This window comes from Anticarsia gemmatalis, chromosome 10 (assembly GCF_050436995.1).
Source record: "Anticarsia gemmatalis isolate Benzon Research Colony breed Stoneville strain chromosome 10, ilAntGemm2 primary, whole genome shotgun sequence".
NCBI classification, from domain to species: Eukaryota; Metazoa; Arthropoda; class Insecta; order Lepidoptera; family Erebidae; genus Anticarsia; species Anticarsia gemmatalis.
In genome coordinates, this window is record NC_134754.1 from 8,021,572 (window position 1) to 8,032,605 (window position 11,034).

At 35.1% G+C, this 11,034-nt stretch overlaps 1 protein-coding gene across 1 annotated transcript in view; it reads right to left on the reverse strand.

Annotated features, from left to right (window-relative positions):
* The window catches only part of LOC142976107 (alkaline phosphatase-like), a 112,194-nt gene extending 104,595 nt beyond the window's left edge, over nt 1–7,599 (reverse strand). The window contains exon 1 of the mRNA XM_076119340.1: nt 7,253–7,599. The gene's annotated coding sequence lies outside the window, so the exon portion shown is untranslated. The remainder of the gene's footprint in view (nt 1–7,252) is intronic.
* Nucleotides 7,600–11,034: the final 3,435 nt, after the last annotated feature.

The following is an 11,034-nucleotide window of genomic DNA, read 5'->3' on the forward strand; positions in this document are numbered from 1 at the left end:
AGGGTTTATGAACGTTGGTAGTAAGTCGACCGCTAAAGTTGAAGCTCCTACAGTTAGTAATTAGAATGGCTTGGAAACTGAAGGCTACATTTGTAAGTGACCGTAGACTGAATGTCGCGGAGTTTAAGCCTGACTGCGACATTAATATGTAAGCTGCTCTTCAGGTGAAGACTAAGTAATAAGTTTAGTGTGCATTAAAGTGTAATATGCAACTTGCATCACAGATGCTCTTTCCCATTAGGAAAATTACACAAGTTTGATATTTGAGACTTATTTTGTTTGTGCAATGCAACTAACTAACTTATAATGAAATGTTTAATCTAAGTTTTATCATCATTTGTACAGTATGAATCCAGAAAATATTAATTAATATCTGGCTTGACAAATTCGCCAGAAGATTTGTCAGAGATCTTCGATACGAAGCATTTAATATTTTTTAAATATGTGACCAACGTAATATATTCGGCTGAAGATATTATTATGTAAGACGTTGTTTGGGCTGTGATTAAGATATTTTAGTCTAAAATTGGTAGGTATATCATTCTCTGCCCCCCGTCAACCAAACCAAGCGCGAACTATGGACTCCGATAAACTTAATATTTTGACGTATAACGTAAGAACTCTGCTCAAAGATGAAAGACTCTTGGAACTAGAGAATGCTCTCAAAGACATAAAGTGGGATATTATAGGACTTGCTGAAGTGAGAAGAGAGGGCGAAAACACTATTGAGAGAGAAGACAACATATTCTATCATTTTGGTACCACCAGTGGGCAATATGGAGTTGGCTTTCTTGTCGCAAAAAAGTGGAAGGATAACATAATTGAATTTTGTAGTTACTCTGAAAGAATTGCTGTTTTAGAATTCCGAATTTCTCCAAAACACACTATTACAATGATCCAAGTTTATGCACCAACTTCTTCCCACACTGATGATGAGGTGGAAGACTTTTACGACCTTCTGAACAGGGCATGCGATGGACATCGGGGCACTTATAACATTGTTCTTGGTGATTTTAACGCAAAGTTAGGTACTAGGCAAGAACTGGACAACGATAGCGTTTTAGGACCATACGGATTGGGAAACCGCAATTCACGTGGAACTCGCCTACTCCAGTTTGCGTTTGGTCAAAGCCTAAAGGTCTGTAATAGTTACTTCCCAAAACCAAATCAGAGGCGCTGGACCTGGATATCACCAGACACTAACACCACCAATGAAATTGATTTTGTCCTCACTAAAGATAACGCAATAATTAACGACATAGGCATTATTAATCAAATTAAATTTAGCTCCGATCATAGACCCGTAAGAGCAAAACTAAAATTTGATTTTAAAATTCTCCGAAAAACACGCTTCAAAAAGCAGTTTCATAAAATAGATAACGCCATATTTGCTTCTTATTTTGATGAGTATAACTTAGAACTTCAAAACCAATTTTCACTTTTAAACACGGACGTCGAGGATGTAGAGATACAATACAGTAACTTAATAAATAGCATTACACAAGCATGTAGAAAACTTCCACAAAAACAGAACAACCGTAGCAAACTGTCAACACAAACAAAAATGTTAATTGATAAAAGAATAGCCCTAAAGTTTGGTTCATTAGAGTATCGATGCATAGATAAATTAGTAAAACGTAGCATTAGAAGTGACATTCGAAATTATAACACCAACCTTGTTCAATCAGCCCTTATAAGAAACCGGTCATTACGAGTAGCAAGACAAGGAATCAACAAAGGAAAATCTTGGATTACCTGTCTAAAAGACGATACAGGTAAGAAGCAAAGCAACCGAGAGCAAATCGTTAATATTAGCACCAAATTCTTTCACTCGTTGTATTCAGATCCTACAAAGATTAAAAACATTCAGTCCCAATTAACCAACAATGCCGCTCCGATAACTGGGGAAGAGGTCAACAAAGTATTACAGAGCATGAAATTTGACAGAAGTCCAGGTCCTGATGGAATCACCACTGAAGCTCTAATATTTGGAAAACCCACACTTCTACTCCATATCACAAAATTGTTTAATTCCGTTCTCCAGACTTCTCAAGTTCCAACAAAATTTTGCCACTCTAACATCATTTTGCTACATAAAAAAGGCGATAAAAGCGAAATAACTAATTATCGACCTATAAGTCTGAGTTCTCATCTTTACAAAGCCTTTATGAAAATTATAGATAATCGCATAAATGGCGAATTAGACCAACACCAGCCACCCGAGCAAGCCGCGTTCCGTCCCGGCTTCTCCACCACTGACCACCTCCATACCCTAAATCAGATTATTGAAAAGTTCTGTGAATTTCATAAACCATTGTATTTAGCATTTGTAGACTATTCGAAAGCGTTTGATAGCATTACACATTCTGCAATAGAAACAGCCCTCATAAATCAGAACATAGATCCTACTTATATCAGAATCATAAAAAATATATACAACAATAGCACGGCAGAGATTCAGTCTTCTGGTCAATCCTTCCCAATAGAAAAAGGCGTCAAACAGGGTGACCCGCTGTCCCCGAAATTATTTACAAGTACCTTAGAGGAAGTATTCCGTAGCCTGGCGGTTGCGTGGCAGACGAAGGGCATTGTTGTCGGCGAAAAAAGATTGACAAATCTCCGGTTTGCCGACGACATTGTCCTTTTTTCAACATCGGCATCAGAGCTCCAGCTGATGCTTCAAGATCTCAGTACAGCAAGCCTTCAAGTTGGACTTCATATGAATCGGACAAAGACTCAGGTCATGACCAATAGCACGACGCGTAGGATCGAGATAGATGGGCATGTCATACACTATGTCGACGAATATGTCTACTTGGGCCAGATAGTCTCGTTCAACAACCGGCAAAACAAAGAGATTGAAAGACGCATCGAGAACGCCTGGAAGAGCTTCTGGTCCATGAAGCATCTAATGAAGGGCAACCTTCCAATCACCCTAAAGCGGAAGCTCGTCGACATGTGTATACTGCCCATCCTAACCTACGGTGCCCAAACATGGTCCCTGACTGAGATTCAGAAGTCCAAATTGAAGGTTTGCCAGAGAGCTATGGAGCGTAGCATTCTTGGAGTAAAGAGGACGGATCGCGTCCGGAACTCTTCAATACGCTCCAAAACGCGTATTACCGATGTGGGCAAACAAACCGCCAGGCTAAAGTGGAATTGGGCCGGACATGTTCACCGGATGCACCCTGAGAGATGGGCTAATATAGCCACGAAGTGGGTGCCACAAGATGGTCGGCGGCAACGGGGAAGGCCCAAACGGAGATGGCGGGACGACATAGACGCGTTCTTGGAAGATTGGCCGGAAGCAGCAAGTGACCGAGGGGACTGGAAGTCTAGGGGAGAGGCCTTTGCTCAGCAGTGGGACACAGAAATAGGCTAGATAAAAAAAAAAAAAAAAAAAAAAAATCATTCTCTTGGTAATTATTCGTACGCAGTAGTAGTGAAAGTTAACCATCTCGCGATACAGTTGCTTCTTTACACTAAGACCGAGTAAAATAACAGTAACATTAATCTCTTCCAGAAAAACGGTGCAATACAACACTGACAAATCTGTCAGAAACACACAAAGAGCATGTAAAACATGTAATGTCAACACATTTATATTCAAGGCAGAAATAGAACACTTAACTCAAGCAAGAACGACGATAATAAAACATAAGACATACCATTTACTTTCTTTTGTCTGAATGTCAAATGAGCAATATACGGATGAGAATAAACTCATGAAAAATCACGCATAATTAGCTTTTGTGTTCTTGAAATTCGAGACGTTTTTGGTTTCATATTTTAAAACGTACTGTAGCGCGATTCTCTGCTGCTATCGACTGACAACAACCGGCTAGCTATTAAGTAATTTTGTATGTAAATCTCATAAACATGTCTAGTAGAATCGAAAAAACTACACATTTTAAATATCAAACTTTCGATTGTGGACAATTACTACTAATCTGGTACTCAAAAATCCATTTCATCATACATATCTTTACTTAAATGATGACCAAACTCTGCATGTCTCTCTATTGTCTTCACGAGTCATTTGCTAGACCGTCTTAAGTGAAATTTTGTAGAGTTATAGCTATTTTCGCAATTAAGTCATATTATTGAAAAGAATATTTGGTAGGAGCCGCAAGCAAAACCTTGTATTATTGAAGGTATAATAATTCAAGCTCTAAATAGAATATACTAAATAACCTGCCGACAAAGTTCACAACAAATTATATTAGAACAATATTTCTTTAGCGTCAGCTGAAGAGAAACACTTAAAATTTATTAAAACTCGTAAATAATCGAGCCTAGAATATAGATGAAAAATTTATATGTAATAAATAAAATCAAGTTTGCGAGAATTTATTACCAAACAACGGCTTATTAAAAACATAAATAAGGTCTTCTGTGCCTCGATTCTCTACTACTATCGACTACCGACAACCGAACTGTCATCGAGTAATTTTGTATGAAAATCCTATCAGAGTCTCTGGCGGGTGTCGTAGGAAACATTTTGGCAGTACATTCTAAATGTCAAAATTTCGATAGCTAGCCGGTTGTCGGTAGTCGATAGTGGTACAGAATCGAGGTACTGAAGATACCCACCTCTTCCAGCACACTTGAATATAGTAGCGTATATTATACTTTAAGAAATAATCTACCCACTGCCAAATTTTTGAGACGCTCATAGTTGAGCTCACCGGTTGAGCGATGGGTAGACGATAGAAAAATGACGGTAGAGTGGGTTAAGCTAGTTATTCCATAGATGGGTGACTGCGGGTTTTGAACTAAGCATCTCCATACTTCAGTGGGTAATTAAAATGTCGATCAAAAATTATTGCCAAATTCCACTGAAACTGGTAGTCATTTCGATTTAAAATAATGTTTCGCCCAAACACTTGTCTACAATTCTATATGAGTCTGGGGAGTATAGGTTCCACGATATCTTGTTACAAAATCTAAGCTATCCATTAGTAAACAATATTTGTCAAAGAATAACTCTTATCAACTACTCCAGACACGCCACATGATCGATTGAATGGAGCCTAATCGATCAGGCCGATTAAACTTGGCAAAAGATGAACGTTGGCGACAGCGAGGGGAATCACGGTCAATAGATAATAATATTATGGCAGCAAGAGTAAAGAATTATAGCCAGTATGTGTTTCATTCAATGTATTTACATATATAAAATCACACTTTTTTCATAGGGCAGAGATCTATATTTTTTTTTGAAGATAAAGAGATTTATTAATATGAAACGCGATTTGAATCAAAGGAACTAACTTACCTGGCTAGGTTGATAACTAATTGCTTAGTTTCTTTATGTAAAATAATACTAGGTACCAATTAGTGTTCATAGCTTGAGTCTTAAGACTACATTCACAAAAAGTTAAGCCTAGCGCCATCTATTGAACACAATCTCAAACTAAGCCTGATCAAATAAAAGCTAATTCTTAACTAATCAAGTAATAAGCGCCATTATTATAATTATAAAAACTGTGGTAATTATCAAAAAAAAATAATCACATTTTTTACTTCCTCTATTTTAATATTTTTTGTATGAAATAAGTGTACCATTTTCCACAGTGTACAAATAAAGAGATTTTTCATTTTCAGTTCTTTCATAACATAGAACAAAAAAGAACTCACGTTGAAGCAAACAGCAGTCAGATGATTACGGTGTGACGAACTCCAAATATATTTGTACGAAGTTTACGCGGGATTAAACACGCGAGGCCATGCGGGCGAAGTCGCGGGAACAAAGCCGTTTTAATTCCATCTCACAGACCTACTTTCCGAGATGTGGTATTTCTATTTTGTTTATGCCTTTTGTCTTTGTTAATTCTGTTTACTACTAATACGGACTAATGTACGGACGAGTATTATTATTCAGTTCTTTACTTAAATGAACTTAAAACTAAAACATGATTTTTCAAGCCAATGTATAAAAAACTATATTGAGTGGAATATAAATTTTACATCAATTTAACGACATTAAGTTGATATACATACTCATAGAAATAACTCTTCTGAAATAACGGTATTATACAACAAATACCTACATAAAATAATAGGGGTAAGCTGAAAAGAACGCCAAAAAATATCATGTCAATGTACGTATATAAATGTGCAAAACAGGAGCCAATATTTTTGCCACAAAAAAACGATTTGTAAAATTCAGCAGACAAATCCGTGTTTCAAAAGAGTTTGACGTTATAACGATTCTCTATAACTTTCTACTTTTGGACTATAGCCCAAAAAGCTGATACACAATACAGAACAAAAGCGGCTATCAACTGGAAACTGCCTAATGACGGTAACGGCTTCAAACTTGAAGCTCTCGAAAGCAACATTATGCTTTATTTTTACAACTTGCCCAAACTCTTTGGAAGACTGTAGTTATTGTAGATCTTTATCATAATGTCCGTTCTTTTCTTAACATTATTGCTCTTTCAAACCTTATTAAATTCTTTAAAGTATTTTGGAACTGTACTTGGAAAGAGCACAGTTCTGCTTTAATCATTTTCCGAAATTCAGTTTACACTCATTCCACTGAAATGGGAAATCATTAAAAACGGTGTCAAAAATAATGAACGCTCCGTCAGAAAGTGGACTGAAATTCGTTAACCGTAACGAAATACCAACGATAATACAATAGTATTAAACGAAAAAGCTGGCGTGACTAAAGACTGTATTGAAAATAGCTGATAAAACGTCCACGTGTAAAAGCGGTCGAAAGTCAATATTTTATTTTCAATTTCTTTGAAACTCAAACGAAACCACGTCTGCTTAAAACTTCTTCATCGCCTAAACACGCAAAAACGCGACGTCTTCCTCAATAACCTTCAAAACAGGGTTAATAAAAGCTTATTTCAAGTCAAACACCGACGAAACTTATTCAATTAAAATATCGTTCCTGCGTCCCCGGAGACAATTTAAAAACTTCCACTGGTTACTAAGCAAATCAAAAATTCAACAATCTCAGTCACCAAGAAATGAAATTAATAAAGTTTTATCGACAACTTAAAAACTAAGTCCTCAACTTTAATATTGAAATATCTTGGACGATAAAAGTATGTTAAGTGCTGTACAAGAACTAATTTATTTTATAACAACCATTACTTTATCCGCTCATTTTGGTGTATGCTTTTAGTACTTAGTTGGGTACTTTAAACATAAAACCTTTCATAAAATTAAAACTCACTAAAGTCAAAAACTTCACCAAAGTCTAATAAATTATTGACGTAAAATTACGACTTACCGCACAATTTTCAGCTAAAACTTCAAAGGCTCATTACATCATTTTAAAACTAAGAACACAAACGCATATTATATTTGAACACTTATAACGTAAGTCACACTTATTGTCAAGAACTCACTTTGGAACAATATTCAAACTATTTGAAAAGTTGATATGGTAATTAATTAAAATTTCCGATACACTATTATATTGTTTTATGACACTGTTTTTCATTTTATTTAAAAAATATGCATCGAATTTTATGCCGTGTTTCGTCTTTAGCCGGCTCTCGAGCTAATGCAGCCCTGTCCGCCTTCAAGCGAGTTTCAGAATAAACTGGTGGTACTGAAACGGTGCCAGCACCGCGCATGCGTGAAGCTACGGCTAATATCACGAACTGAGATGTTATACCGAAGTTTATGAGTGCAAGAATGATAAGAGACTTTTAAAATTAAAAATTAATAGATACAATTATGAAAAAATATTAAGTTTTAGATATTCAGTCTTGTAGTCGTGTCGTTGAAGACCTAAAAGGGTGCTATAGCAATTTTACAATTTGATAATTGTTTCATCAGATGCACAAATGGTTTTTGTTTTTCATTTAGACCAAATAGTTGTCGTTATTACCATGAAATGAATGTTCGATATCATTATATTTGGTATATTTTTTTCGTCGTCTAAAATAGCTACTGAGGAATGGAAATGTGTTTTTACACATTGTTCTTATACTGTTTCTGGGTTCCACTTTTACGTTTTCTTTGTCTCATCACAAAAAACGCTTTTTTTATCCCACAAACACCTCGTAAAGATCTTATTTTAGTCTGTTGATGTGCAAAGCTTTCTATTGTTATGGATTTTGAAAGTAATCTATGCTTTTGAACGACTAAATTGTTCGGCTCTTATAAAAACCTATAAAGCTAGTGAAAGTACACTTAAAAGTCTCTGTTTGTATGATATAATATAGTTTGTGTTAGCAATGTATTCACAATTTAACTTCTAAACAATTAATAATTTAAATGCTCATGCCAACTAGTGACATCAATATTATTTTCACATATTCAATTAATTTTAGTACAGTTACTGTCTATAATAAAATGTTACAATTTTGCTAAAACTACAGTTATGTATTAAAAGCCTAATATAAACAATGACAATTTGCATATGGCAGTATTTGGATATTGATATCAAATTCAATATATTTCTATCGGATGACCAATTAAGCCATACCGTAGCTTGGGGGCTAACACGATAGGCCTGATGACGTTTGAATTTACTGTGTGTATCATGCTCGCGGCGTTTTTGTTTGAGTAAATAATAATAATATATCGTATTTAGGCGTTTGACAGTGTTCTAGCAAAATATACAATTAAGGAATAACATAGTTTCTGAGTGAAAATTTATATATTCATGTGAAAAGTAACATAACTTCTTCATGTGAAAAGTAACAAATTAACCTTGTAAACATTAAAATTAAGTAAAAATAGAACCTTTTATAGTCAACAGTTGTTATATGTACAGAATGTTTGGTAGAATCACTTTTCCGAAAAAATATCCGAATTCCGAAAAACCAAAAGAACTTTACCACAATCGAACCAGTTGCTTTGTGATCCATCACTGCCCTTGCATCGACTAAAAACTCAGCTATTCTTTTAAAAACTGCACTCGTTCTATTTGCATGTCGCGCCTACGGCACTCAAATTGTTCGGAAGTTTCTGCTTCGTTTCACTTTGGCTAACCACATTTATCGGGATCCTCGAAAATGGTTTTAGGAAGCTTGTGAACCAAATAAACTCAGAAAATTGGTTCATACGATCTAAGAAAATTGGGGAAATAGGTCTCTTTGAGGCAGAATGTAAATAGCCAAAGAAATAACAAATAACATTTAAGTAAATAGCAAATAACATTTATAGCTAAAGCCTGAGTAAGTAAAGTCTTAATTCTAAACCTAGAATTGAAAGTCATGGATCATATTTAACTCAAGTAAATGTTGACTAGTAAGATAGTATCGAGCTAGGGATGGAAGTACATGGTATCCTGAACGTGACGTCACAGCAGCATAATGTATTATGTTATACATAGGCATAAGTCGTTGACCCACTAGTATACGTTTATTGGATTAATAGCCATTCTATGCTAATACAAACCGAAGCCAAAGAAACGCTAGTAATTTAGTTGTTACCACGAATATCCATGGTTCTTAGAGTGAAATAGAACACAGTTGTAAAGTAAGGTAGGGGACACTTTAGTTTCGGGAATAAGAATAGAAGGTCATGTTTTAAAACTTTAAGCTATTGATGTATAATAGAATACGGGAATTAACGCGAACACGCATTTTACCTTAAAATGCCTATTATAATGCGTGTTCGGCGTGTTCGCGTTAATCCCGTATTCTATTATACATTAAACATGCAACGCGAGAGTTTAAAAGTTTAAGCTATTGATTTAAGCATAAAGACAAATAAAAACCAACAGAATATTAAACTATCTCGTAAATTGGGGAAATATTGAGGGCTGAGGCTGCCCCCGTGAATATATTCTGTTGAAAAAAATGTCTGTGTCCTTTCAAAGGTTATAATTGACCACCGTGCTTATCCAAACAGGATCAGACACGTTCTTTCGCATTCATCATATTATTATAACAGTTAAAACTTTATAGAATCTTATTCTATTAGAGGATACTTTAATGATCCCATGAACAATGTTTATTAAGCATCATTCTTATTTAAATTTTCAATCACGGCTGTTTGCACGCCTTTATTTCGAAATTTAATTCACAACTGCCAACCAGAAAAAAGAGTTGTACAAATATTAATACATGATTATTTTTTTTTATCCGCGATGTCTCTCGATGTCCTCGATGTCGAGTCGTGATGACTACGTAATCAGAGATGTCATGGAATTCTGCTTTGTTTTAAAGGTAATGTGACGTGCAACAAAATTTGTGCCTATTGAACTGAACCCTCGGGAGTTTATTAATACCGATTGTGATATGATGGGGATAGAATGCGCAATTTTTTATTGGATAATTGTTTCATAAATACTGTCAGCTATAAGTAATTGTAGCTGTTTTAATTAGATATTTGAAAAAGGTAACGCTATCAAGCAATAAATTAAAAGTTAAGTTATTTCCAACAATCACTTTGATCGAAGCTTTTGTAATCTATGATTATAGGACTTTAAAATTGCTTTATATTTTGGAAAACTTCACGTAAAAAGTCACTTATTCCTTAAAATAAAGATCTTAAATATTTTTTACAAAATTCCAAACTCTGTGAATATATAAACCTTAGTAACTTACTTTAGTCCACACATTAACCCGTCTTCTACGCTATAATAAATTAATACAACATAAGGTACATAACTTGTATCCATACATATTCCAGTGTAACAACATCATTTCATTACATACAGTAGTAAAATGACAGACAACGGAAACTACGTCAGTTAAGTTGTCACGGCGTCGCCGGAACTGAACGTTTTCCGTATGGAAAATAGGCATAACATGTGCCATGTATGTATGTAGAAGAAAACATTGTTTGGAGTGCGTACTTGGTGGTTTTGTTCTATGAAATTAATGGCATAATTTTTTGATTGGTACTTATTATGGATTTAATTGAATATTGATTGCTAACATATAAAATCAATAAATAATTCGTAGCGCGATTCACTGCTACTATCGCCTAATCTACAACGGGAGAGCTATCCTGCATGACTGATGAAGAGCGGGTGCCATGGGAACTATTTTTGCAATACATTTTAAATGTCAAACTTAAAATAGGTACTAAATAGCACCGAGAGTAGAA